This window comes from Rhinoraja longicauda, chromosome 21 (genome assembly GCF_053455715.1).
Source record: "Rhinoraja longicauda isolate Sanriku21f chromosome 21, sRhiLon1.1, whole genome shotgun sequence".
NCBI classification, from domain to species: Eukaryota; Metazoa; Chordata; class Chondrichthyes; order Rajiformes; family Arhynchobatidae; genus Rhinoraja; species Rhinoraja longicauda.
The window spans coordinates 3,020,501-3,047,669 of NC_135973.1; the positions used below are offsets into that span (position 1 = coordinate 3,020,501).

General features: G+C 49.1%; 2 protein-coding genes across 7 annotated transcripts in view; one reads left to right on the top strand and one right to left on the bottom strand.

Annotated features, from left to right (window-relative positions):
* chlsn (cholesin) overlaps nucleotides 1–27,169 on the bottom strand; it is a 186,323-nt gene that overhangs the window by 14,355 nt on the left and 144,799 nt on the right. The gene's annotated exons all lie outside the window — the stretch shown is intronic.
* gpr146 (G protein-coupled receptor 146) overlaps nucleotides 1,099–27,169 on the top strand; it is a 70,760-nt gene continuing 44,689 nt past the window's right edge. For 2 of the 6 annotated variants that reach the window (XR_013548667.1, XM_078417609.1), the window contains exon 1: nucleotides 1,922–2,754. The gene's annotated coding sequence lies outside the window, so the exon portion shown is untranslated. The other 4 variants (XM_078417607.1, XM_078417606.1, XM_078417608.1 and 1 more) reach the window with 4 other exon arrangements.

The window sequence follows — 27,169 nt, forward strand, 5'->3', positions numbered from 1 at the left end:
AGGTCTCCTGCCCCTTGCAGGCAAAGCAGAAGCTACAAAGCAGATTATTTTACTGAGTGTCCGGACTTCTGTACAACCTTGTATCTGGGAAAGTGCCGGACTTTTTGCATTACATCCCCAGAGCTTGCAAAAAGCATCACAGTTCTCACCAACTCAGCCTATTAAACACTACAACCTCCAATAAACTCTGAACTTCACAGACTATCACTGTTATTATTGCACCATCATTGTTTATTTGTGTTTTATGTATGAGGAAAACCCTTTTCAGTCAGAGAGTTGTGAATCTGTGGAATTCTCTGCCTCAGAAGGCAGTGGAGGCCAATTCTCTGAATGCTTTCAAGAGAGAGCTAGATAGAGCTCTTAAGGATAGCGGAGTCAGGGGGTATGGGGAGAAGGCAGGAACGGGGTACTGATTGAGAATGATCAGCCATGATCACATTGAATGGCGGTGCTGGCTCGAAGGGCTGAATGGCTTCCTCCTGCACCTATTGTCTATTGTATGTGTATGTGTGTGTATATGTGTATGTGTATGTGTGTGTGTGTCTGTGTGTATGTGTATGTTTGTATGTGTGTCTGTGTGTGTGTGTGCATATATATATATGTGTGTGTGTGTGTGTGTGTGTGTGTGTGTGTGCGTGTGTGCATATGTGTGTGTGTACATACTCCAAAGACGTACAGGTATGTAGGTTAATTGGCTGGGTAAATGTAAAAAATTGTCCCTAGTGGGTGTAGGATAGTGTTAATGTACGGGGATCACTGGGCGGCACGGACTTGGAGGGCCGAAAAGGCCTGTTTCCGGCTGTATATATATGATATATGATATACACACAGAACGTTGTTGGCGTTTGTTGGATTGTTCACAGTGCACTGTTTGCATATTCTGCTGCTGCGAGTACTGTGTCTCATTGTTGTATCTGGGACATATCACAATGAAACACTCCTGACTCTTGACTCTTGATTTCTTTGCCCCACTCTGGTCGACAGCAAACGTTGTCTTTTGTTTTCTGTGATTCCCGGGGGGGGGGGGGGGGGGGGGTCAGTGGAGAATGGTGTTTCTCCCAACAAACATTGAGAGCTGCAGCAGTTCAGGGGGAGCTGGGGAAATGTTGGTCTCAATTAAACAAGGGCGCCCCAAAACCACCATCTGCGGCTCCTTGTACCAACGCGAAGCAAGGTCGGTGGCTGCAGGAATCTGCAGTTTGTGTGGCTGAGATCGTGGTGTTTGTGTAGTGGGTAGAAAGACACGCTGCCGTCAGCGAGAGGTCCCTGCGAGACAGGCAGGCAGGCGTTCCCACACCACTGGGGCTCGTAGTATAACTGAGAGGGAGAGGGGGAGAGAGTTAGGGGAGAGGGAGGGGAGGGAGGGAGGGAGGGAGGGAGGGAGGGAGGGAGGGAGGGAGGGAGGGAGGGAGGGAGGGAGGGAGGGAGGGAGGGAGGGAGGGAGGGAGGGAGGGGAGGAGAGAGAGGAGAGAGGGGAGGAAGGGGAGAGAGGGAGGAGAGGAAGGAGTGGGGGAGAGAGGGAAGGGGAGAGAGGGAGGAGAGAAGAGAGGGAGTGGGGGAGAGAGGGAAGGAGGGAGGGAGTGGGGGAGAGGGAAGGAGGGAGGGAGGGGGGAGAGGGAAGGAGGGAGGGAGGGGGGGGAGAGGGAAGGAGGGAGGGAGGGGGGAGAGGGGGAGGGTAGAGAGAGGGAGAGGGAGGGAGGGGAGAAGAGAGAGAGGGAGGGAGGGAGGAGAAGGAGGAGGGAAGGGAGGACAGAGGGGGAGGGAGGAAGGGACAGTGGGAGGAGAAGAGAAAGGGGAGGGCAGAGATGGGGGGGAGGAGAAGGGGAGGGAGGAAGAGAGGGGAGGAGAGAGGGGGGAGGGGAGAGGGAGGGGGGAGTCAGCAGCAAGCGAGAGTGAGCTGAATGTGAGTGGTTGCGGACTCAGTGCCCGACTCACTGACACGGTGCATCACCCCAGCCCAGCCCAGCCCAGCCTCCCCTGAGGACAACAGCACCAGTGACCAAAGGGCAGCCGGGCATCAGCGGGACCCGGGCACAGGGAGGTGTGTGTTTTGCTGGAGACTGGGCTGATTAACGCCACCGCAACTGGACCTGGGCAGCCAGCTCCTCTCCTCTCCACTCCTCCCCTCTCCTCTCCTCTCCTCTCTCCTCCCCTCTCTCCTCTCCCCTCTCCACTCCTCTCTCCTCCCCTCTCCTCCTCTCCTCTCTCCTCTCCTCTCCACTCCTCTCTCCCCTCTCTCCTCTCTCTCCTCTCTCTCCTCTCTCTCCACTCCTCTCCCTCCTCCCCTCTCCTCTCCTCTCCCCTCTCCTCTCCTCTCCACCCCTCTCTCCTCCCCTCTCTCCTCTCTCTCCACTCCTCTCCCTCCTCCCCTCCCCTCCCCTCTCCTCTCCCCTGGAGACTCTGGGGAAGTGTTATTTATACCGTTCCTCTTGCCCCTCGTCTTCCACTCGCCTGTTGGGACCAGCCTGAGACTCTGCCAGCCCCATCCATCCATCCATCCTCCCACCAACTCTAAACGCCGGAGGCAGCACCTGCAGTTCCCTCTCTGCCTCCCCAGCCCAGCAGCAAGGACCATGACACCGCCTGCCCCCCGCCCCACACACGCCCAGTGAACACACACACATATACAACACACAACAACTTGCACCAGGACTGCACCACTTGTTTCCCCAGCGTTGCTTGGAGTGAGTGGCAGAGCCCGAGTTACCTGGTCGTGTGGGAAGCCCGAGTGCGGCGTGGACTCACACCAAGCGGGTAAGTAAGTAAGTAAGTAAGCGAGTGAACTCTTCCTCCTCGGTCGTTGTTCAGCCCTGAACTTTAACAAAAGCAAACACACACAAGGCTCGGCTCGGGTATCTGCATGGAAACTCTCCAAGCACAACTCGCCGCCCGTCTGCTGACCACACCAGACACTTTGCACAGTGTCCAACCTGCCCTGTGTAGAAACAGAGAAACATTGGCGCAGGAGGAGGCCGCTCGGCCCTTCGAGCCAGCACCGACCATTCAATATGTGTAGGTGTGTCTACCTGTCCATTCAACATGTGTAGCTGTGTCTACCTGTCCATTCAATATGTGTAGGTGTGTTTACCTGTCCTCCATTCAATATGTGTAGGTGTGTCTACCTGTCCATTCAATATGTGTAGGTGTGTCTACCTGTCCATTCAACATGTGTAGCTGTGTCTACCTGTCCATTCAACATGTGTAGGTGTGTCTACCAGTCCATTCAATATGCGTAGGTGTGTCTACCTGTCCTCCATTCCATTTGATCATGTCTGATCATCCACAATCAGTATCCCGTTCCTGCTTTCTCCCCAAATCCCTTTGATTCCCTTAGCCCTAAGAGCCAAATCTATCTCCCTCTTGAAAACATCCAGTGAATCGGCCTCCACTGCCTTCTATGGCAGAGAATTCCACAACTCTTTGGGTGAAAATTTTTGTTCCTCATCTCAGTCCTAAATGGTTTACCCCTTATTCTTAAACTGTGTGGCCCCTGGTTCTGGACTCCCCCAACATCGGGAACATGTTTCCTGCATCTAGCCTGTCCAATCCCTTAAGAATGTTATATGTCTCTATAGCCTCAGTCTTATCTGTTAATTAGTTAATCCACAGTTCACGTTTCTGCACATTCGTTAGAGTTCAGTTTATTGTCACGTGTACCGGGGTACAGTGTAAAGATTTTTTGATGCAACCTATCCAGTCAGCGGAAAGACTGTACATGATCCAAGTCAGTGGATATTTTTAAGGCAAATTCTTGATTAGAACAGGTGTCAAGGGTTATGGGCAGAAGGCAGGAGAATGGGGTTAGGAGGCAGAGATCAGCCGTGATTGAATGGCAGAGTGGACTCGATGGGCCGAATGGCCTAATTCTACTCCTATAACCTGTGAACTTGTGATTACAATTGAAGATAGACGCAAGGTGCTGGAGTAACTCAGCGGGTCAGGCAGCATCTCTGGAGAGAAGGAATGGGTGACGTTTCGGGTCGAGACCCTTCCTCACACTATTGAGCCATCCACTGTGTACTGACACAAGATAAAGGGAGTTTCAGTTCAGTTTAGTTTCTTGTCACGTGTACTGAGGTGAACGAGCCATTCACTGCGTACAGATACATGATAAGGGAATAATGGTTAGCCCAAGATAAAGTCCAGTAAAGTCCGATTAAAGATAGTCCTAGGGTCTCCAACGAGGTAGATGGGAAGTCAGGACTGCTTCCAGTTGTGGTTCAGTTGCCCGATAACAGCCGGGAAGAAACTGTCCTTGATTCTGGAGGTGTGCGTTTTCACACTTGTGTACCTCTTGCATGTTAGTGTAAGTGTGCGGGGACCGCTGGCCGGCACGGACTCGGTGGGCCGAAGGGCCTGTTTCTGTGCTGTATCTCTAGACTAAACTAAACAAAACCAAGACCGTTCACTCACTCACGTTGTGCTGAGTGGCCACACTGGCCCAGGGTAGAGCCTGCCCACTGTTGGGAGGTGTGGGACGGAGGGACGATGTTAGAGAGAGGGGAAGGAGAGAGAGAGAGAGGGAGGGGAGAGAGATGGAGAGTGGAGGGGGGAGAGGAGGGATGGATTGGGGAGAGGAGACATAGGATGAGGGGGAGGGGAGAGATGGAGAGTGGTGGGGGGGGGGGGGAGAGGAGGGATTGATTGGGGAGAGGAGAGAGGATGAGGGGAGATATGGGTGAGAGGGGAATGTACAAACTCCGTACAGCATCCCTGGAGAACATAGATAAGTGAAGAAAGGTCCTGGCCAGAAACGTCACCTATCCATGTTCTCCAGAGATGCTGCCTGACCCGCTGATTTACTCCAGCACTCTGTGAAACGTCACCTATCCATGTTCTCCAGAGATGCTGCCTGACCCGCTGAGTTACTCCAGCACATTGTGTCCGTTTCCTGTGTTTTGCTAAGTGGCTCAGTTTTGGTTGATTCCCCCCCCCGTGAGGTGCCTGAGGATGTTTTGGCTACACTAAACCTCCTGTACGGTTGGAAATTGATGCTGTCACTGTGGTAAGATGCGTGGTTTGAAAACATCCACTGGCTTCAGCATCAGACATAACAATCACAACCAATGCAGATACTGCGATATTCTGGGATTAGGCGTTGCAAAAGAAATGTGAAATCCTGTTCTAGGGCGGCACGGTGGCGCAGCGGCAAAACTGCTGCCTCACAGCGCCAGGGACCCGGGTTCCATCCTGTGTCTGGCTGTACGGAGTTTGTACGTTCTCCCTGTGACCTGTGTGGGATTTCTCCGGATGCTCCGGTTTCTTCCCACACACCAAAGACGTGCAGGTTTGTGGGCTAATTGACTGTGGTAAAATTGTAAATTAGCCCTAATGTGTGGGACAGTGATAGTGTACGGACTTGGTGTGGACTCAGTGGGCCGTAGGGCCTGTTTCCGCGCTGTAGGTGTGAACTAAACTAAATAAAACACAGAGACAGACTGTACTTTAAGCTTGTGCCTTGGTTTCCCAAACACAAACAGATGAAGGTCTGTCGTGAGCAGTGGGAGAGCGTATAACAGATGCTGTAACGGCTGACAACACAGAGCTAACGGCAACGCGGTCCACGCTCCCACTGATCATTGCAATCATGCATCATATACAATGCAATAGTTTTACAAATCTACTTCTGACCTGCAGGTAGGGTTGCCAACTCCCAAATACGGGACAAGGTGACGTCACCGCCCCGCGCCCCACGTGACCTCACCCAGCCAGTGGCCACGTGCTCCTGCTCCACTAATGGCGGTCGCCCGGGCCGGGAGGCGGGTTGCTATGCAACCTCCGGTGGGCGAACACACTCGGCCCCACTCCCCGAACACACTCCGCTAGCCTACACTGTCCGGGCCTACACTGTCCGGGCCTACAGCGGCCCCCGGGCCTACAGCGTCCGGACCTACAGCGCCCCCTCCCCCCCCCCACCTGGGCCTACAGTGTCCAGGCCTACAGCTGATCTATCTCTCCCTCCTAACCCCATTCTCCTGCCTTCTCCCCATAACCCCTGACACTGTAACACGGCAGTGCTGTGACACTCATTTATTTTTCTCTTTACTCTATCTGTTGCACTTGTGCATGGCTTGATGGTATTCATGTGTAGCATGATTTAATTGGACAGCACGCCCACCACAGCTTTTCACTGTACCTCGCTCGGCACACGTGCCAATAATAAGTCTGGAAACATCACCCATCCATGTTTGTCTATTTCCCACCTTAGACACTTCAGGCTGAAGAAGGGTCTCGACCCGAAAAGTCTCCCATCCTTTATCTCCAGGGATGCTGTCTGACCCGCCGAGTTACTCCAGCGCTTTGTGCCTGTCCTCAATAGTGAAGCAATAACCTCTTCTTATCGAAACATATAAGATTATTAAGGGGTTGGACACGTTAAAGGCAGGAAACATGTTCCCAATGAGGAAAAACTTTTTCAGTCAGAGAGTTGTGAATCTGTGGAATTCTCTGCCTCAGAAGGCAGTGGAGGCCAATTCTTTGAATGCATTTAAGAGAGAGCTAGATAGAGCTCTTAAGGATAGCGGAGTCAGGGGGTACGGGGAGAAGGCAGGAACGGAGTACTGATTGAGAATGATCAGCCATGATCACATTGAATGGCAGTGCTGGCTCGAAGGGCCGAATGGCCTACTCCTGCACCTATTGTCTATTGTCTATAACCGATTCCAAAGCATGATTGATAAATCTATTGGACAGCAGAGGAGAATTCTGCTCACTTTGTTTTGCAGTAGGTAACTCCTTTCAACTACAGTCACCCTGACCTCTGATCCTACTTTCTTTTACATTGTAAACTCATCCACTGTGGGCAATAAACTGGAATACAAGGGACGGGGCTCCCTGCACTAACGTCAATGGCAAACTCATATCTACACCAAGTACCTGGAGCTGTGCTGCCCCTTCTGTTGTTCAGTGTGGCTTGAACTATTAATGAGGAACATGGTATTCATTTTTATATGTTACACATATGTGCTGTGCGTGACCCTCTTAACCAGAGCGTTACCGTGTCAGTATGTACTGGAGCAGTATACCGGCACGTCTAACGTGACACATATGTTTGTTAATCGTGCATAACTAATGCTTAACGTAAGTGAATGTATTAGGACATTTATTTGTTTAGGCTCAGAGTTCAGTTATGTTTAGATTTAGTTTGGTTTAGAGATACAGCATAGAAACAGGCCCTTCTGCCCACCGTGTCCATGCCTAGTATTGATCACCCGTTCCCACTAGTTCCACATTATCCCACTTTCTCATCCACTCCCAACAATTTACAGAAGCCAATTAAACTACAAACCCGCACGTCTTTGCTGACTAGCAATCACCCATTCACACTAGTTCTAGTTCTAATTGGCTTGGTAAATCTAAAAAAAAATGTCCCTACTGTGTGTAGCATAGTGTTAATGTGCGGGGATCGCTGGTCGGCGTGGACCCGGTGGGCCGAAGGGCCTGTTTCCACGCTGTATCTCTAAAACTAAATCTAAATATATTGAGGAAACCAACGTACGTCGGTCTCGAGTTGGATAGCCGAATGAGTTTGCCTGACAGAAGGGAGTTTTGCCAGGCTATCAGTATTTCAAATGGAATTTTAATAAGCTCAGAAGTCTTGCCTTGCCATATGCATTTACACAAGGATGGAGTTTTGTCCGTCAAAGGAAGGATGTAGTTTTGGCTGATACCTGCTACAGCAGAACAGCCTGGTCTCTGCACAAGCATGTGCCTGTTTCCATGAACTCCACGGCACAGTGCAATTAGCAGTTGTGGGTGGAAACCGGAGCGCCCGGAGGAAACCCACGCGGTCACAGGGAGAACGTGCAAACTCCACACAGACAGCACCCAAGGTCAGGATCGAACCCGGGACTATCGCGCTGTGAGGTACCAGCTGCGCCACTGTGGTCACAGGGAGAACGTGCAAACTCCACACAGACAGTACCCGAGGACAGGATCAAACCTACATCCACAACTCTCTGCATCCTGACTACGAGTGCTGTCGGTGCGGAGTTGGCACGTTCTCCCTGTGACTGCGTGGGATCCTCCCACATTCCAAAGACGTGCGGGTTTGTAGGTTAATCAGCCCTCTGTAAATTGTCACCTAGTGTGTAGGGAGTGGTCGGGAAAGTGGGATAACATAGAACTAGTGTGAATGGGTGATTGCTAGTCGGCGTGGGCTCAGTGGGCCGAAGGGCCTGTTTCCGTGCTGTATTTCTAAACTAAACTAAACTAAAGTGCAAGGTGATATTGGAAAAAGATATCTGTAGGAAAAAAAACTGCAGATGCTGGTTTAAATCGAAGACAGACACAAAAAGCTGGAGTAAACTCAGCGGGTCAGGCAGCATCTCTGGAGAGAAGGAATGGGTGATGTTTCGGGCCTTCCCTCCAGAGATGCTGCCTGAGCCGCTGAGTTACTCCAGCTTTGTGTGTCTACCCGGGAGGCGGGTTGCTAGGCAACCTCTGTTAGGCGGCGCCAGGGCTTCCGGGCCTACACTGTCCGCACCGCACCCACACCTGTCCACACCGCACCTACACTGTCCAGAAGGTAGGCTCAGATTTTAACCAGCATCTGCAGTTTTTTTTCCTACCACACTGTCCGGGCCTACAGCGCCCCCGGGCCTACACTGTCCGGGCCTACACTGTCCGGGCCTACAGTGTCCGGGCCTACAGCGCCCCCCGGGCCTACAGCGCTCCCCGGACCTACAGCGCCCCCCGGGCCTAATACGGGACAAGGGCGGTCCCGTACTGGACAAACCAATTTAGCCCAAAACACGGAACGTCCCGGCTAACACGGGACAGTTGGCAAGCCTAGTTGAAGGGTGCCCTACATTTGAAGCTCGCTGCCGGTGGATGTGGGTCACACGACAGGGGCCACGCAGGGTTGAGTACTTTGCTTTTGAGACAATATTTGTCACAGTCAAGTTCTTCTGTATCAACAAAGTAGGTTCACAGGAAAAGACAAGGCAGCCCAGACGACCAGTGCGCCATGTTATTCAAGTAGCTGAATCAACAAAGGCCACTGAAAGAGGTGTTTTTCTTCACAAAGCTGAATCAACAACAATGTCTAGTTCAGCCCATTTGAAGCTGTGCGCACAATTAAACTTGTGCATCGAGGTGGTAATTTACAGGAAAAAATATAAATGTAATCACTCGATCACGCAGGGCTGTAGAATCAGAGGGGATAGCAGCGCAAAAGGCCATTTGGCCCATCGCATCGATGCTAGCTGAAGAAAACCGAAGCAGCTTAACCCTTTGGGCGGTCACGGTGGCGCCGCGGTAGAGTTGCTGCCTTACAGCGAATGCAGCGCCAGAGACCCGGGTTCCATCCCGACCACGGGTGCCGTAGGTACGGAGTTTGTACGTTCTCCCCGTGACCTGCGTGGGTTTTCTCCGAGATCTTCAGTTTCCTCCCACACTCCAAAGACGTGCAGGTTTGTAGGTTAAATTGGCTTGGTAAATGTAAAAAATTGTCCCTAGTGGGTGTACGATAGTGTTAATGCGCGGGGATCACTGGTCGGCACAGACCTGGTGGGCCGAAGGGCCTGTTTCCGCGCTGTTTCTCTAACCTAAACTGAACTAAACCGCTGTACAACTTGCCGTTAATTACACTTTAGAGTTTCAAGTTGCAGCATGGAAACAGGCCCCTCGGCCCACCGAGTCCACGCCGATCACCCATTCATACCAGTTCTATGTAATCCCACCTTCTCATCCTACACACCAGGGGGAATTTACAAAGGGCCAATTAACCTACAAACCCGCACGTCTTTGGAATGTGGGAGGAAACCGGAGAAAACGCACGCGGTCACGGGGAGAAGGAACAAACTCCACACACAGACAGCACCCGAGGTCAGGATAGAACCCGGGTCTCTGGCGACGTGAGGCTCAGAGACATCTCAAAAACGATATCTGGAATAGCTGGTATTTATTCACAAAGTGCTGGAGTAACTCAGCAGGTCAGGCAGCATCTCAGGAGAGAAGGAATGGGTGACGTTTCGGGTCGAGACCCTACTGGGTTCAGAAGACTCTGGTCCAAATGAAAGCAAATGAGACTAGCCCAGTTTGTCCACTTGGTCGGCATGGGCAAGGTGGGTCAGAGAAGCAGCCATGGAGGGAGATGGTAAAACCAAAGATACTAGAGGAGCAAGATGTACCACTCCGTCGAAATCGCCTTTACTGAAGTGTAGTACGCAAAGAAACCTAACGTCCGCCATTTTAGTTGGCAAAACCCGCCGTTCGCTACGCCTCTCGCAGTGTGATCAGTGTTTTGGGGGAACAGTATGTGTGATGATACCATAAAAATGCAGAATATATCTCATCTATCAATTCACAGATTTTTGTTATTTTTCTTTTTAAATGCTTCTGCAAGTTTCTGCCTACTAAAATGGCACCTTGACATACTACGGTTTTTAGGGTCGAGTGGTATATCTTGCTCTGCTCTAGTATCTTTGGGTAAAACATGAAAATGGTGGAGAAACAGAGAAACAGAGGCCGCGTATAAATGAGAAGTTTGAAGGAATTAACATCAGTAAAAAATTAGTATGTGGGAAAAAATTTAGTAATGAGACTAAATGGCGATATATCCTGTAGATAGAGGTAGAGCTAGATAGAGCTCTTAAGGATAGCGGAGTCAATAGACAATAGACAATAGGTGCAGGAGGAGGCCATTCGGCCCTTCGAGCCAGCACCGCCATTCAATGTGATCATGGCTGATCATTCTCAATCAGTACCCCGTTCCTGCCTTCTCCCCATACCCCCTGACTCCGCTACCCTTAAGAGCTCTATCTAGCTCTCTCTTGAATGCATTCAGAGAATTGGCCTCCACTGCCTTCTGAGGCAGAGAATTCCACAGATTCAAAACTCTCTGACTGAAAAGGTTTTTCCTCATCTCAGTTCTAAGTGGTCTACCCCTTATTCTTAAACTGTGGCCCCTTGTTCTGGAGTCAGAGGGTGTGGGGAGAAGGCAGGAATGGGGTACTGATTGAGAATGATCAGCCATGATCACATTGAATGGTGGTGCTGGCTCGAAGGGCCGAATGGCCTACTCCTGCACCTATTGTCTATTTAAATACTTTAAACCTGGGGTTTGGCACATTGCAGTGAAATTATTTCTCGAATCTTCTAAACCCAAGGAACTATAAGGACTGAAGAAGGGCTATGACCCGAAACGTCCCCTATTCCTTTTCCCCAGAGATGCTGCCTGGCCCGCTGAGTTGCTCCAGTACTTTGTGTCTGTCTTCAAAATATATGAACAGTCTGTTCAATTTGTCTTTCTGCGACAAAGCAGCTATTTCGGGAATCAATCCGCTAGCCGATCCTCCTCCACATCAGGATATTCTCCGTCATCCTGTGCACTCTGATGTTTGCCAATGGATTGTCAAAGATCTTCCGAAAGTTCATAAGTAATAGGCGCAGAACTAGGCCATTCTGCCCATCAAGTTTACTCCACCTAGGGTTGCCAATTTCCTCACTCCCAAATAAGGGACAATGGGTGACGTCACCGCCCCGCGCCCCACGTGACCTCACCCAGCCAGCGGCCACGTGCTCCCGCTCCACCAATGGCGGCCGCCATTGGTGGAGCGGGAGCGCGTGGCTGCTGGCTGGGCGAGGTCACATGGGGCGCGGGGCGGTGACGTCACCCTTTGTCCCTTATTTAGGAGTGAGGATGTTGACAACCCTATTAATACGGGACAAGGGCGGTCCCGTACGGAACAAACTAATTTAGCCCAAAATACGGGATGTCCCGACTGATACGGGATAGTTGGCAATCCTAACTCCACCGTTCAATCATGATCTATCTCTCCCTCCTAACCCCATTCCCCCGCCTTCTCTTCGTAACCCCTGACACCCGTACTAATCAAGAACCTATCTATCCCTGCCTTAAAAATACCCATTGACTTGGCCTCCACAGCCCTCTGTGGCAGAATACCCGACATAAACTGGCAGATACGGAGACAGTAGATGTACTATTGACGTCTCCCATTACTCCTTAGATTCTAGAACAGTTCTCAAGGATGAGTGACTTTAAATTTGTTACCTTACACTTTTGAGAGGAGGGAGAGAATAAAGAGGGTACCATACCAAGGGTGCATGGTGGCGCAGCGGTAGAGTTGATGCCTTACAGCGCCGGAGACCCGGGTTCCATCCTGACTAAGGATGCTGTCTGTACAGAGTTTGTACGTTCTCCCCGTGTCCTGCATTGGTTTTCTCCAGGATCTCCGGTTTCCTCCCACACTCCAAAGACGTACAGGATTGTAGGTAAATTGGCTTGGTGCAAAGGGTAAAATTGTCCCTGGTGTGCGTAGGATAGTGTTAATGTGTGGGGATCGCTGGTCGGCGCGGACTCAGTGGGCCGAAGGGCCTGTTTCCGCGCTGTACCTCTAAACTAAATTGATAAAACACCTTCCGGCCTGCTACCAATAATTGGGCCATTCTGGTATCTATTAAGAACGGAGTGGTAGACACAAGGAACTGCAGACACCTGTTTACAAAAATAAGACACAGAGTGCTGGAGTAACTCAGCGGGTCAGGCAGCATCCCCGGAGAACATGGATAGGTAACGTTTCACAGAGTGCTGGAGTAATTCAGTGGGTCAGGCAGCATCTCTGGAGAACATGGATAGGTGACGTTTCACAGAGTGCTGGAGTAACTCAGCGGGTCAGGCAGCATCTGTGGAGAACGTGGATAGGTGACGTTTCACAGAGTGCTGGAATAACTCAGCGGGTCAGGCAGCATCTGTGGAGAATGTGGATAGGTGACGTTTCGGGTTGGGACCCTTCCTCAGATTGGAAATGGACACTTGGAGAGAACTGTGAAGAGGTTGGACGGGGCAACACGGATTTACGATTGGTAACTCATTCTTTGACAAATCTCGTGGAATCTATTTGAGATTGCCACCTGCAGAATAGAGAGTCTGGTTTCGTTTAGCTTAGTTCATTATTGTCACGTGCACCAAGGTAGAATGAAAAGCTTTTGTGTAATATCCAGTCAGTAGAAAAGACTATGAATATAATATGTTTAAAGAAAAGACTATACATGAATATAATACGTTTAAAGAAAAGACTATATATGAATATAATACGTTTACAGAAAAGACTATGAATCCAATCAAGCCGTCCACAGTACACGGATAAAGGCTACAACATTTAGTGCAAGATATAACATTGCAGTCCGATTAAAGCCCGATTAAAGATAGTTCACAGGTCTGCACTGTGGTGGATGGGAGGTCAGGGCCACACTCTAGCTGATGAGAGGATGGTACAGTTGCCTAATAACAGCCGGGAAGAAACTGCCCCTGAATCTGGAGGTGTGCGTTTTCAAGCTTCTGTTAGCCAGTTAACCTGGTCTATTTGGGCTTTCAGAAACACCAAGGTCTGAATAAGGGTCTCGACCCGAAACGTCGCCTATTCCTTCTCTCCAGAGATGCTGCCTGTCCCGCTGAGTTACTCCAGCACTTTGTGTCTATCTCCAGCACCTGCAGTTCCTTCCGACACAGCGTACTAAACATTGCGGCTACATTCTCATCCACTGTGACAAACAGCAGATGCTACGGAAGGATTTATAAAGAGGAGGATGTGAGTTTTAAAACCGTTGCTCTACAGAATTAGACCGTCCGTGGAGTGGAGGATTTGAACGTTAGGCCCGGCTCCCTACAATGGGTAAATGGATCGCAGCGCCAAGCGTGCCTTCCTGTGTCAAAAACTGGAATAGTAATTCACAGATCATTTTCTTGCCAGCTTTATTTAATGTCAGCCGATTAAACGTCCAGAAAGAGCGGCCCGATATAGTTTGGAAACGCAGCACCGAAAATCTGTCTCCAAGGATAAATCGAAATATTTTCTCGGGAAAAAATCCATCTGGGATGTACTCTGGTCTACAAAAATAAATCCGAGGAAAGAACTGGGAAGTGGTGTGTAAAAACAACTGTTAATTGCACTGTGCCATGGAGTTCAGGGAAACAGGCACAAGCTTGTGCAGAGAGCAGGCTGTTCTGCTGTAGCAGGTATCAGCCAAAACTCCATCCTTCCTCGACTGACAAAAAAACTCCATCCTTGTGTAAATGCATATGGCAAGGCAAGACGTCTGAGCTTATTAAAATTCCATTTGAAATACCGATAGCCTGGCAAAACTCCCTTCTGTCAGGCAAAATAATTTGGCTATCCAACTAGAGTCTGACGTACGTTGGCTTCCTCCACATATTTAGATTTAGTTTTAGAGATAAAGCGCGGAAACTGGCCCTTCGGCCCACCGGGTCCACGCCGACCAGCGATCCCCGCACATTAACACTATGCTACACACAGTAGGGACATTTTTTTTTTAGATTTACCAAGCCAATTAACCTACAAACCTGCACGTCTTTGGCGTGTGGGAGGAAACCGAAGATCTCGGAGAAAACCCACGCAGGTCACGTACAAACTCCGTACGGACAGCGCCCGTAGTCGGGATGGAACCCGTGTCTCCGGCGCTGCATTCGCTGTAAGGCGGCAATTCTACCGCTGTGCCACCGTGACCGCCTGATTGGACCTCGATGTTCTATGGGGGTTGGTTAGGAATTATGCTCATTTGCAAATTTATGCACTGCGACGTTCGAAAAGTATCGGAATAGACTTTAAAGTTCCATAATGAAGAGAGACGTTTTAGTCAGAAGGCAGAGAATGGGGAGATATGGATCACTTGCAAGCAGACAAGATTAATTTAACTTGGCATCAAGTTCGACACAGACCTTACATTAAACGTTATGCCTTTTATCGTATATCTGTGCACTGCGGACGGCTTCATTGTGACATTGTATAATCTTTCTGCTGACTGCACAGCACACCACAAAAGCTGTTCGCTTTTCACCTCGGTACACGTGACAATAAACTAAACTAAACTAAGCTAAATGAAACATCGTGGACAGAAGGGCCTGTTCCTGCACTGTTCTATGTTCTATGAGTTATTAAAAGAGAGGAAATTTAATTCCTACATTATCCCCTCCCACTTACCAAGACCATATTGAAAGCATATTGTCGAGTTGCATCACAGCCTGATGGGGGAACAGCTCTGCCCAAGGCCACAAGAAATGACAGAGTTGTAGATGTATCCCAGTGCATCACACACACCACACCCCCCACCATTGTAGATGTAGCCCAGCCCATCACACAGAACAGATTCCCCATCACTGAGTCCATCTACACTTCAAGCTACCTTGGGAAAGCAGCCAACATAATCAGACCTGCCCCACCCCGGCCATTCCTTCTTCTCCCCGCTCCCGTCCGGCAGAAGGTACAGAAGCTTGAAAGCGCGCACCACCAGACTCAGGGACAGCTTCTTCCCCTCTGTGATCAGGCTTCTGAACGGCCCTTCCATAAGCTAGGGCACTGTCCGATTCACCTCTACCCCATCGCGGACATTGGACTTTGTCTCTGGACCTGGTGCGCTACGATGCTGAGAAGTATATTCTGCGCTCTGTATCTTCCCCTTTGTACTTGAGTTTGGCCTGATTGTGTTTATGTGGAGTATTACCTGATCTCAATGGATAGCATGCAAAACAAAGTTTTTCACTGTACCTCGGTACACATGACAATAATCAACCTGGACCGTTAGGTCACAGCACGAGTAGTTGATACCTAGAAAGCCCCTTGCCCCCACAATAGTTTAGTTTAATTTAGTTTATTGTCACGTGTGCCGAGGTACAGTGAAAAGCTTTTTGTAGCCATTTAATCTATATACTAAAACTCTCGTTTGTTATCTTGTTTGTGACTGAACTTCAGCCAAAACGGTACACGATAGCGCGACACTTTTAGGCCCACCTTACTCACCGTTGTCACTTTAGTGATAATGCAAGTAGTTTTATTGAAATCGGTCTTATATTTTTTAAGTTATTCACATTTTTAAGTTTAAAAGGAGGGGAGAGGGAGGAGGGAGGGGGGAGGGGGGAGAAGGGAGAGGGGAGGGGGGGTGAGGTGAGAGGGGAGGGGGGAAGGAGGGAGTGGGGAAGGGAGAGGGGAGGGGGGGTGAGGGGAGAGGGGAGGGGGGAAGGGGGGAGTGAGGGAGAAGGGAGAGGGGAGGGGGGGTTGAGGGGAGGGGGGAAGTGGGGGAGAAGGGAGAGGGGAGGGGGGTAGAGGGGAGGGGGGAGGGGGGAGGAGAGGGTGCTGGACCAATGCAGGAGAGGTTTGGGCCCAACGGGTCCACTTGGTCTAGTAACCAATAAAGTTACCAGATCGTTAAGAACCTGAATAGTCTCTGAGAACTGAGGTAACATTTTCCTGGGCATGTTTGTGAATCAAAGAATAAATTTTTTTCCCCCTCAGGGGAATAGATAGGTTAACTCTGGTCAAGGGTTGCCAACTGTTCCGTATTAGCCGGGACATCCCGTATTTTGGGCTAAATTAGTTTGTCCCGTACGGGACCGCCCTTGTCAAAACCTATTTCTACTCCCTAGCGTTTGAGGCCCACTGAGGAGGCGCTGTGAACTGTTTTGTATGTGCTGTTATGTTTGTGTGCTACTGTATGTTTCATTTTTTTCCTTAGTACCTAAACAGATGTACAGCACTTTGGTCAACGTGGGTTGTTTTTAAATGTGCTATACAAATAAAATTGACTTGACTTGACTTGACTTGTCCCGCATTAGTAGGGTTGCCAACTTCCTCACTCCCAAATAAGGGACAAAGGGTGACGTTACCGCCCTGCGCCCCACGTGACCTCACCCAGCCAGCGGCCACGTGCTCCTGCTCCACCAATGGCGGGAGCACGTGGCCGCTGGCTGGGTGAGGTCACGTGGGGCGCAGGGCGGTAACGTCACCCTTTGTCCCGTATTTGGGAGCGAGGAAGTTGGCAACGCTACTTTGGTCAGAGTCTTTAACTTGGATTAGGGGAAGCAAGAACTAGAAAGCACGGGTCTCGGATGAGAGCGGAAACATTTAAAAGGAACCTGAGGGGCAATTGTTTCACTCAGAGGGTATAAGGTAAATGGAACCAGCAACCAGTGGAGGTAGTCGAGGCAGGTAGTATAACAGCATTTAAAAGACACTTGGACATGTTCATGCATGAGAAGAAGGATACATGGATAGGAAAGGATTAGAGGGTTTTGGGGGCAAGCGCAGGCAAATGGGACGAGTGCAGATGGGGCATCTTGGTCGGCATGGACGAGTTGGGCCGAAGGGCCTGTTTCCGTGCTGTCAGACTCTGTGACTCTGCCTCAGAAGGCAGTGGTGGCCAATTATCTGAATGCATTCAAGAGAGAGCTTTCAAGTGACCGCGCTTTTGCGGTTGCAGCTCCTAGACTGTGGAACAGCATCCCTCTCCCCATCAGAACTGCCCCCTCCATCGACTCCTTTAAGTCCAGGCTCAAAACCTATTTCTACTCCCTAGCGTTTGAGGCCCTCTGAGGGGGGGGTGGGGGCTGTGAACTGTTTATGTATGTGCTGTTATGTTTGTGTGCCATTGTATGTTCGTTTCTTAGTACCTGAACTGATGTACAGCACTTTGGTCAACGTGGGTTGTTTTGAAATGTGCTATACAAATAAAATTGACTTGACTTGACTTGACTAGATAGAGCTCTTGATAGCGGAGTCAGGGGGTATGGGGAAAGGGCATGAACGGGGTACTGATTGAAAATGATCAGCCATGATCACATTGAATGGCGGTGCTGGCTCGAAGGGCCAAATGGCCTATATTGTCTATTGTCTATTGTCTATAATAAATCCAAAGCTCAACTTTGAAATCTCAGGTTGACCCAAAAAACTCAGTGGGACTCTGTGGAGAGAAGGAATGGGTGACGTTTCGGGTCGAGGCCCTTCATCAGACTTCAGTCACCCATTCCTTCTCTCCAGATATGCTACCTGTCCCGCTGAGTTACTCCAGAATTTTGTGTCTACCTTTGGTTTAAACCAGCGTCTGCCAGATCCTTCGCACACATTTGAAATCTCAGGTGAAGGCTAAATTTTATAAACCAATGAAGAATTTCTCAGAGGAGGATTAGATAATACCACGGGAACCTTCACAGCCTTGTTGAAGTGCTGCTTGTAAAATGACTGAATGTTCCTTTACAATAAGGAGTTTTCAGTCAAGTGGTCCCACATTTATTTAATTTTGGGTGGGGGGGGTTTTGTGTTGGTTTGTGATTGTGTGTAATCGCTTATTTTTATTGCTCTTATTGTTGGACTGTGGGTGACAAAATCCCGTCCAAAAGACTTGTTTTTTTGGATGACAATAAAGGTTATTCTGATTCTGATTCTGATCCATGGGAAATTGATTTATTCCAACAATTTCTCACTTTGTAGCACAGACCAGGACACTTGTCAAGGAATAGATTGTTTCCAGATCGGTCCCCAAATGTCAGGCCGTGTGCTTAATTGAACTTTGAAGTCCCTCCCAAAATGGGGCCTTGGTTCAGGTGGGTCTGCTGGCACTGCCATGAAGATCAGAAGACCAGCTACATCTGTCACTGATTATTAACGTGCCAAGTGCCGTCTTCCTTGGGTGTGAGAAGATTTATCTCGCGATCCCAACTCTCCCACCTGTCACTAAAAATGCTGTTTATCTCATCTCCAATATTTTCACATCAAATATTATTTTTTTAAATGGGCGGCACGGTGTCGCAGCGGGTAGAGCAGCTGCCTCGCAGCACTAGAGACCCGGCTTCCATCCTGATCTCGTGTGCTATCTGTGTAGAGTTTGCACGTTCTACCTGTGACCGCCTGGGGTTTTATCCGGGTGCTCCGGTTTCCTCCCACATCCCAAAGACGTGCGGGTTTGTGGGTTAATTGACCCTCTGTAAAAACTGCTCCTAGTGTGTAGGGAGTGGATGAGAAAGTGGGATGACGTAGAACTTGTGTGTGAAGGGGTGACTGATGGTCGGCTTGGACCCGGGGTGTCGGTAATTAGCGTGAACGCGAGCCATTGACAATCGAGTCTCGTCACCGCACTAATTACGGGTGCAGGAAAGACGATGTCAAAATGGGAATAACAGAAATCCTATTCCTATATATTTTTCCTCATTTAAATTAATCTCCTCAGATCTGAAGAGTCTGAAGAAGGGTCTCAACCCGAAACGTCCACCCATTCCTTCTCTCCAGAGATGCTGCCCGACCCGCTGAGTTACTCCACCATTTTGTGTCCATCCTCTGATTTGGTCAGGCCTCCCACCCCACTGTTAATCTGTGTCGTAGCGCATGGCTTGTCCATGTTGAAACCTCCACACACATTAGCATGGAGAACCGACAAGCATGATGACACCTAGATACGTGAAGGGATCATATAGCAAACATGACGCAGCTACTCTTGTGATTGCTCCTAAAGCGTGTTTGAAGGGAGGAGAGGGAGAGTGAGGAGTTTAGTTTTAGATTTTAGTGTTACAGATACAGAGCGGAAACAGGCCCTTCGGCCCACCAAGTCTGCACCGACATTAACACTATCCCACACACACTAGGGGACAATTTACACCAAGCCAATTAACCGACAAACCTGCACGTTTTTGGAGTGTGGGAGGAAACTGGAGGTCACGGGGAGAACGTACAAACTCCGTACAGACAGCGCCCGTAGTCGAGATCGAACCCGGGTCTCTGGCGCTGTAAGGCAGCAACTCTCCCCGTGACCTGCGTGGGTTTTCTCCGAGATCTTCGGTTTCCTTCCACACTCCAAAGACGTGCAGGTTTGTAGGTTAATTGGCTTGGTAAATGTAAAAATTGTCCCTAGTGGGTGTAGGATAGTGTTAGTGTGCGGGGATCGCTGGTCGGCGCGGACTCGGTGGGCCGAAGGGCCTGTTTTCGCGCTGTATCTCTAAACTAAACTAAACTAAATTAAACCAGAGTGTAGATGTCCATTGACTTGCCCCAGACTTTATCTCTGAAGTTTATTTTTACATGAGAATGCTGAGAAACTATGTTCTTTACTCTGGTCATTTTCTCTTTGCTCTACCTGCGGTACTGGTGTTTGGCCTGATTGTATTCATGTAGAATGTTATCTGATTTGATTGGGCAGCGTGCGAACAAAAGCCTTCCATTGTACCTTGTTGCACGTGACAGCAATACTCCGAAAGCTGCATTGAATGCAAAGTATTGAGGCTCAATAAAAGCCGTTAACAAGCCAAAGAAAGAACAAACTTGTGATTGTACGGCAGATTTCACAACCCCAGGATGTCACAAAGTGCCTCGCACTCAATTAAATACTTTTCAAATCCAGTCACTGTGGTCGGGTTTGAAACGCAGCAGTACTTTCCGAATAGCAAGGTCCAAAAGGCAGTAACAAGACCGCGATTGAGAAATGAACACGTGCTGGCCGGATCAATAGAACGCCCAACGACCAACGACGCTGTTTATATTTCACAGCAACGTTGAGTGTTTACAACACGACGAAGAGAGGTGACTAGGTCAAAGGTGAAAGGAGCAGAATTAGGCCATTCAGCCCATCAAGTCTACTCTGCCATTCAATCATGGCTGATCTATCTCTCCCTCCTGACCCCATTCTCCTGCCTTCTCCCTATAACCACTGACAGCCGTACTAATCAAGAACCTGTCTATCTCTGCCTTAAATATATCCACTGACTTGGCCTCCACAGCCTTCTGTGGCAATGAATTCCACAGATTCACCACCCTCTGACCAAATAAATTTCTCCTCATCTCCTTCCTAAAAGAACATCCTTTAATTCTGAGGCTGTGACCTCCAGTCCTAGACTCTCCTATTAGTGGAAACAGCCTCTCCACATCCACTCTATCCGGGCCTTTCACTGTTCTGTACGTTTCAATGAGGTCCACTTAAACCTTCTAAACTCCAGCGAGTACAGGCCCAGTGCCGACAAACGCTCATCGTATGTTAACCCACTCATTCCTGAGATCATTTGGAATTAGGATTCCTGGGATCATGGGGGAGGACTTCCTCAAAAAATGTTAAACTTTGGAAGATTGGACAAATCCTGCAGAATCTAGGGGTGAGTTAATCGATCATCTTCATTGCAGACAAAAGCAATCTCCAGGTGCAGGATTGGATTGAATTACCCTAGCTGGCATTGTATTTAGGGTTGCCAACTTCCTCACTCCGAAATAAGGGACAAAGGGTGACGTCACCGCCCCGCGCCCCACGTGACCTCACCCAGCCAGTGGCCACGTGCTCCTGGCCCGGGCGGCCGCCATTGGTGGAACGGGAGCACGTGGCCGCTGGCTGGGCGAGGTCACGTGGGGCGGTGACGTCACCCTTTGTCCCTTATTTGGGAGTGAGGAAGTTGGCAACCCTACTAATATGGGACAAGGGCGGTCCCGTACGGGATAAACTAATTTAGGTCAAAATACGGGATGTCCCGGCTAATACGGGACATTTGGCAACCCTAATTGTACAGCAGAAACATTTAATGCATGCATGTCCTGAAAAGTTGTGATGAGGTGCACATTGCGAATTTAGTACAGAGTTTAGAGATACAGCAAACAAACAGGCCCTTCAGCCCATTGAGTCCGTGCCAGCCACTGATCACCCGTTCACACTAGTTCTATGTTATCCCCCACTTTTGCATCCACTTCCTACACACGAGGGGCGATTTTTAGTGAGGCCAATTAACCTCCAAATCTGCAGGTCTTTGGGATGTGGGAGGAAGCTGGAGCACCCGGAAAACAACCCACGTCGTCACAGGGAGAATGTGCAAACTCCAAAGCTACTAATTAAAGGGATGAATCACCCTGCACGGTCTTCCTTGTCAGCCGAGTGGATGATCCGAAAAAACAACCTATCCCTTCCTAAACCATCACCTGAACCGTCACCTGAACTATCACCTGAACCATCACCTGAACCATCACCTGAACCATCACCTGAACCGTCACCTGAACTATCACCTAAACCATCACCTGAACCGTCACCTGAACTATCACCTGAACCATCACCTGAACCATCACCTGAACCGTCACCTGAACCGTCACCATCACCTGAACCATCACCTGAACCATCACCTGAACCATCACCTGAACTATCACCTGAACCATCACCTGAACCGTCACCATCACCTGAACCATCACCTGAACCATCAAGACCAGCATAGATGGGACAGCTTAGTTAGAGTGGACGAGATTCCATGCTGCATAACTCCATAAGATACAGGAGCAGAATTTGACCATTCGACCCATTGAGTCTATTCCTCCATTTGATCATGGCTGATCTATTTTTCCCTCTCAAACCCATTCTCCTGCCTGCTCCTCATAATCTTTGACGTCCTTACCAGTCCTGGACTTACAATACCCAATGACTTGTCCTCCACCACCATCTGTGGCAATGAATTCCACAGATTCTCCACCCTCTGGCCAAAGAAATACCTCATCGCCATTCTAAAGATACGTCCTTTTATTCTGAGGCTGGGCCTCTATGACTCTGAGATCACTGGACAGAGCTTAACACATGGTGTAGTTAAAAGTGGATTTTCACACCTAAGCATTTACAAAGTAACAAAGGAATTTCAAGAGAGCAGAAGGCCATCGGTCAGTCTCTGACCAGGCCTTGGCACCCAATGCTAAGTGGCCCAGGCAGCACTTGACTGGTTAAAGTTTGCTATCATTAAATGCTTGATGTTGATAAGCTCAACATATCCTGTTTATTCTCTCTCGAAAAGCCTTAGAAGTCTAAATGTAGTTCTCTGTGAAAAACATCCTGATCAAAATACACACCATGCCATATCCACTCATTGCAAACAGAAACAAAGAACAGTCTGAAGAAGAGTCACGACCCGAAACGTCACCCATTCCTTCTCTCCTGAGATGCTGCCTGACCCGCTGAGTTACTCCAGCATTTTGTGAATAAATACCTTCGATTTGTACCAGCATCTGCAGTTATTTTCTTATAAGAACTGCAGATGCTGGTTCAAACCAAACAAAGACACATGATTGAATAGTGGAGTAAAATTGATGGGCCGAATGGCTTAATTCTGCTCCTATCACTTATGAACATGAACAAAGTGCTGGAGCAACTCAGAGGGTCAGACATCATCTCTAGAGAATAAGAAGGGTCTCGACCCACAACGTCACCCATCCCCGTTCTCCAGAGATGCTGCCCGACTCTCTGAGTTACTCCGGCACTTTGTGTCTATCCATTCATTAAATGTAGTGTACTTGCTGCTTGCAAAAGCTCCATTGCATTCTATTCCAAGTGAGCTTCCTGAGATTTGTATGAGACGTTCTACTAGGGTTGCCAACTTCCTCGCTCCCAAAAAAGGGACAAGGGGTGACGTCACCGCCCCGCGCCCCACGTGACCTCACCCAGCCAGCGGTCACGTGCTCCCGCTCCACCAATGGCGGCCGCCATTGGTGGAGCAGGAGCACGTGGCTGCTAGTTGAGTGAGGTCACGTGGGGCGCGGGGCGGTGACGTCACACTTTGTCCCATATTTGAGAGTGAGGAAGTTGGCAACCCTACTAATACGGGACAAGGGGCCACAGTTTAAGAATAAAGGGTAGGCCATTTAGAACTGAGATGAGGAAAAACTTTTTCAGTCAGAGAGAGCTAGATAGAGCTCTTAAGGATAGCGGAGTCAGGAACGGGGTACTGATTGAAAATGATCAGCCATGATCACATTGAATGGCGGTGCTGGCTCGAAGGGCCGAATGGCCTCCTCCTGCACCTATTGTCTATTGTCTATAAGGGCAGTCCCATACGGGACAAACTAATTTAGCCCAATACGGGACAATACGGCTAATACGGGACAGTTGGCAACCCTGCATTCTACACACTGAGATTACAAACTACATCTCTGCTCCGTAGGGTAATGGCTTTCAATTTTTTTTCCGGTTTAATCACAAAAAAACACAAAGTGCTTGAGTAACTCAGTGGATCAGGCAGCATCTGAAAAAAGTCCCGATCTGAAATATTGCCTGTCCATGTACTCCAGAGATGCTGTCTCTCCTGCTCGATTACTCCAGCACTTTGTGTCTTTTTTTGTGAATCAACATCTGCAGTTTCCTTTCACCCACTCCATGTTGGGGCTTTGTTACATGGCTTTATGGTCAGACTGTTGAGTTTGGTTTAGTTTAGTTTGTAGATACAGCCTGGAAACAGGCCCTTCGGCCCATTGAGTTTGCAGCGACAAGCGATCCCCATACACTAACATTATCCTACGCACACTCGGGACAATTTGCAATCTTTACAAAAGCCAATTAACCTACAAACCTGCACGTCTTTAGAGTGTAGGAGGAACCCGGAGAAAACCCACGCAGGTCACGGGGAGAACGTACTAACTCCTTACCGACAGCACCCGTAGTCAGGATGGAACCCGGGTCTCTGGCGCGGTGAGGCAGCAACTCTACCGCTGCGCCTCCGTGACGCCATATTTCTCTTTCTATTTATTTGTTTTCTATTTCTATTTTCCCATCTAAGACTTCCAAAGGGGCGGCACGGTGGCGCAGCGGTAGAGTTGCCGCCTTACAGCGAATGCAGCGCCGGAGACTCGGGTTTGATCCTGACTACGGGCGCCGTCTGTACGGAGTTTGTACGTTCTCCCCGTGACCTGCGTGGGTTTTCTCCAAGATCTTCGGTTTCCTCCCACACTCCAAAGACGTGCTGGTTTGTAGGTTAATTGACTGGGTAAATGTAAAAATTGTCCCTAGTGTGTGTAGGATAGTGTTAATGTGCGGGGATCGCTGGGCGGCACGGACTCGGTGGGCCGAAGGGCCTGTTTCCGCGCTGTGCCTCTAAATCTAAAAAAAAAATCTAAAAAGATAATCAACCTACAAACCTGCAAATCTTTGGAGTGTGGGAGGAAACCGGGGCTCCCGGAGAAAACCCATGTGGTCACAGAGAGAACGTACAACAGCAACCACTGGGCCACTGCCAAAATTCAGATGAATTATTACACATGCTTTGAGGCAGATGCAAAATGTCAGGGGATGCCATTCTGGAGCTGAGCGGAGGTCTGCTCTCCCCGTTAGCCTGGTCAATATTTATCCTACAAACAACATCAATGTCATGGACTATGCGAGCATTCACACGCTGTTACTAGCAGGGTAGTGCACTAGAAAATATAGCTTGTCAGCTCTGGCTCACGAGTTGTTATCACAACCAACTGTGCTCCGCAAAGGGTTTATTTTGACAAAACATATGGTGCTTTAGCTCAAAGAATATTTCAGAAATCTTTGTGGAGTAGATTTCACACAGTAAAAACAATTTGCGTTTGCAAGATAGGCACCTTATGCAGACTTGCACAGGCTAAATGTCAGCTCTGATGCTCTATGTCAGCCGGCTCGGAACTCCAGCCAGCTGACGCCATCTGTGCATGACTCCGTTTGTGATGCCGTTGATTTAACCTTTCACTCAGTTGGTTCCAGTTTTGGATCATTGAGCCTCGAGATTGAATGGTTCCACTGGGTTATCTGTGAAAGTAACATTGCAGAAACAGCGGGCGAGTCGGGAGCTGTGGCAGAACTGGTTGAACACTTGATTCAGAGTAGACACAAAAAGCTGGAGTAACTCAACGGGTCAGGCAGCATCTCTGGAGAGAAGGAACGGGTGACGTTTCGGGTCGAGACCCTTCTTCAGAGTAGGAACTAGGAACGAACCTTGATTGGGTGATAGACTGGTGAATCTGTGGAATTCTTTGCCAGGTCAGTGGATATATTTAAGGCAGAGATAGATAGATTCATGATTAGTACGGGTGTCAGAAGGCAGGAGAATGGGGTTGGGAGGGAAAGATAGATCAGCCATGATTGAATGGTGGAGTAGACTTAATGGGCTGAATGGCCTTATGATTGCACTTGGGACTTCGAGCTTTTGTTTTTGGTTTTTTTTTGCACAAATTTGATTTTTCTTCATTTTTTGAACGTCTTTTTTTTAATGTCTGTTTATTACATCATCTATTGTGTACCGAGTTTACAAATCTGTTGTAATCTGCTGCAAGTAAGGATTTCATTGTTCCGTTTCGGTCCGTGTGACATTTAAAATACTCGTGACTCCTGACTAAAGTGAGTTCCCAGCTGATTATCACATCTTTGACCTTGCGCACCTGACATGAGCAAATTGGCTTCCATGTTTCCCATGTTACAACACGGTTTGCCATTTGGAAGCTGTTCATTGGCACTGAAGCAGTTTGAGATATTTTAAGGCTGCGAAAGACACAGAAAAACGTAAAGATTTAACAGAGAAAACTTAGAAAATAGGTGCAGGAGGAGGCCATCTGGCCCTTCGAGCCAGCACCGCCATTCAATATGATCATGGCTGATCATCCACAATCAGTAACCCGTGCCTGCCTTCTCCCCATATCCCTTGATTCCGCTAGCCCCTAGAGCTCTATCTAACTCTCTCTTAAATCCATCCAGTGATTTGGCCTCCACTGCCCTCTGTGGCAGAGAATTCCACAAATTCACAACTCTCTGGGTGAGTTCTCTGAGCTCTGAGACCCGGGGTCGGTCCTGACTACAGCTGTCGTCTGTACGGAGTTTGTACGTTCTCCTTATGACCTGTGTGGGTATTCTCTGGGTGCTCCGGTTTCCTCCCACACTCCAACGGTGTACAGGTTTGTAGGATAACTGGCTTCAGTATAATTGTAAATGGTCCCTCGTGGGATGGATAGGGCCAGCTTCTTCGCAGCTGTTATCGGGCAACTGAACCGTCCTCTCACCAACTAGAAAGCGGTCCTGACGTCCTATCGGCCTCATTGAAGACCTTTCAACTATCTTTAAGCGAACTTTACTGGACTTTATCGTGCACTAAACGTTATACCCTGTATCCTGTCTGGGGTTGCCAACTTCCTCACTCCCAAATGCGGGACAAGGTGACGTCACCGCGCCGCGCCCCACGTGACCTCACCCAGCCAGCGGCCACGCGCTCCTGCTCCGCCAACTAAGGTTGCTCCTCTTGTGATTTTTTCCAATATTTGTGTTTCTATGTTTCTGGCACTGTGAGGCAGCAACTCTACCGCTGCGCCACCGTGCCGCCCTGAGAAACGTGTTGCTCTTCTCAAGAGTAGAGGTTTCTGTTGGAGGAGAGCATGGACACCCACTATCAGGTTTGCCTTTGGGCTACATGCATGCTTCTAATCTGGAATACCGTGTTTCTCTGACTTTATATACAGTACGTCTACATGATCACCCCCTCATCCTCTTGCGTTCCAAGTCCTAGCCCTGCCCAACCTCTCCCTGAAGCTCAGGCCCTCGAGTCCTGGCAACGTCCTCGTAAACCTTCTCTGTATTCTTTCCAACTTCAGGACATCCTTCCAATCGCAGGGTGACCAAATCTGAACGCAATACTCCA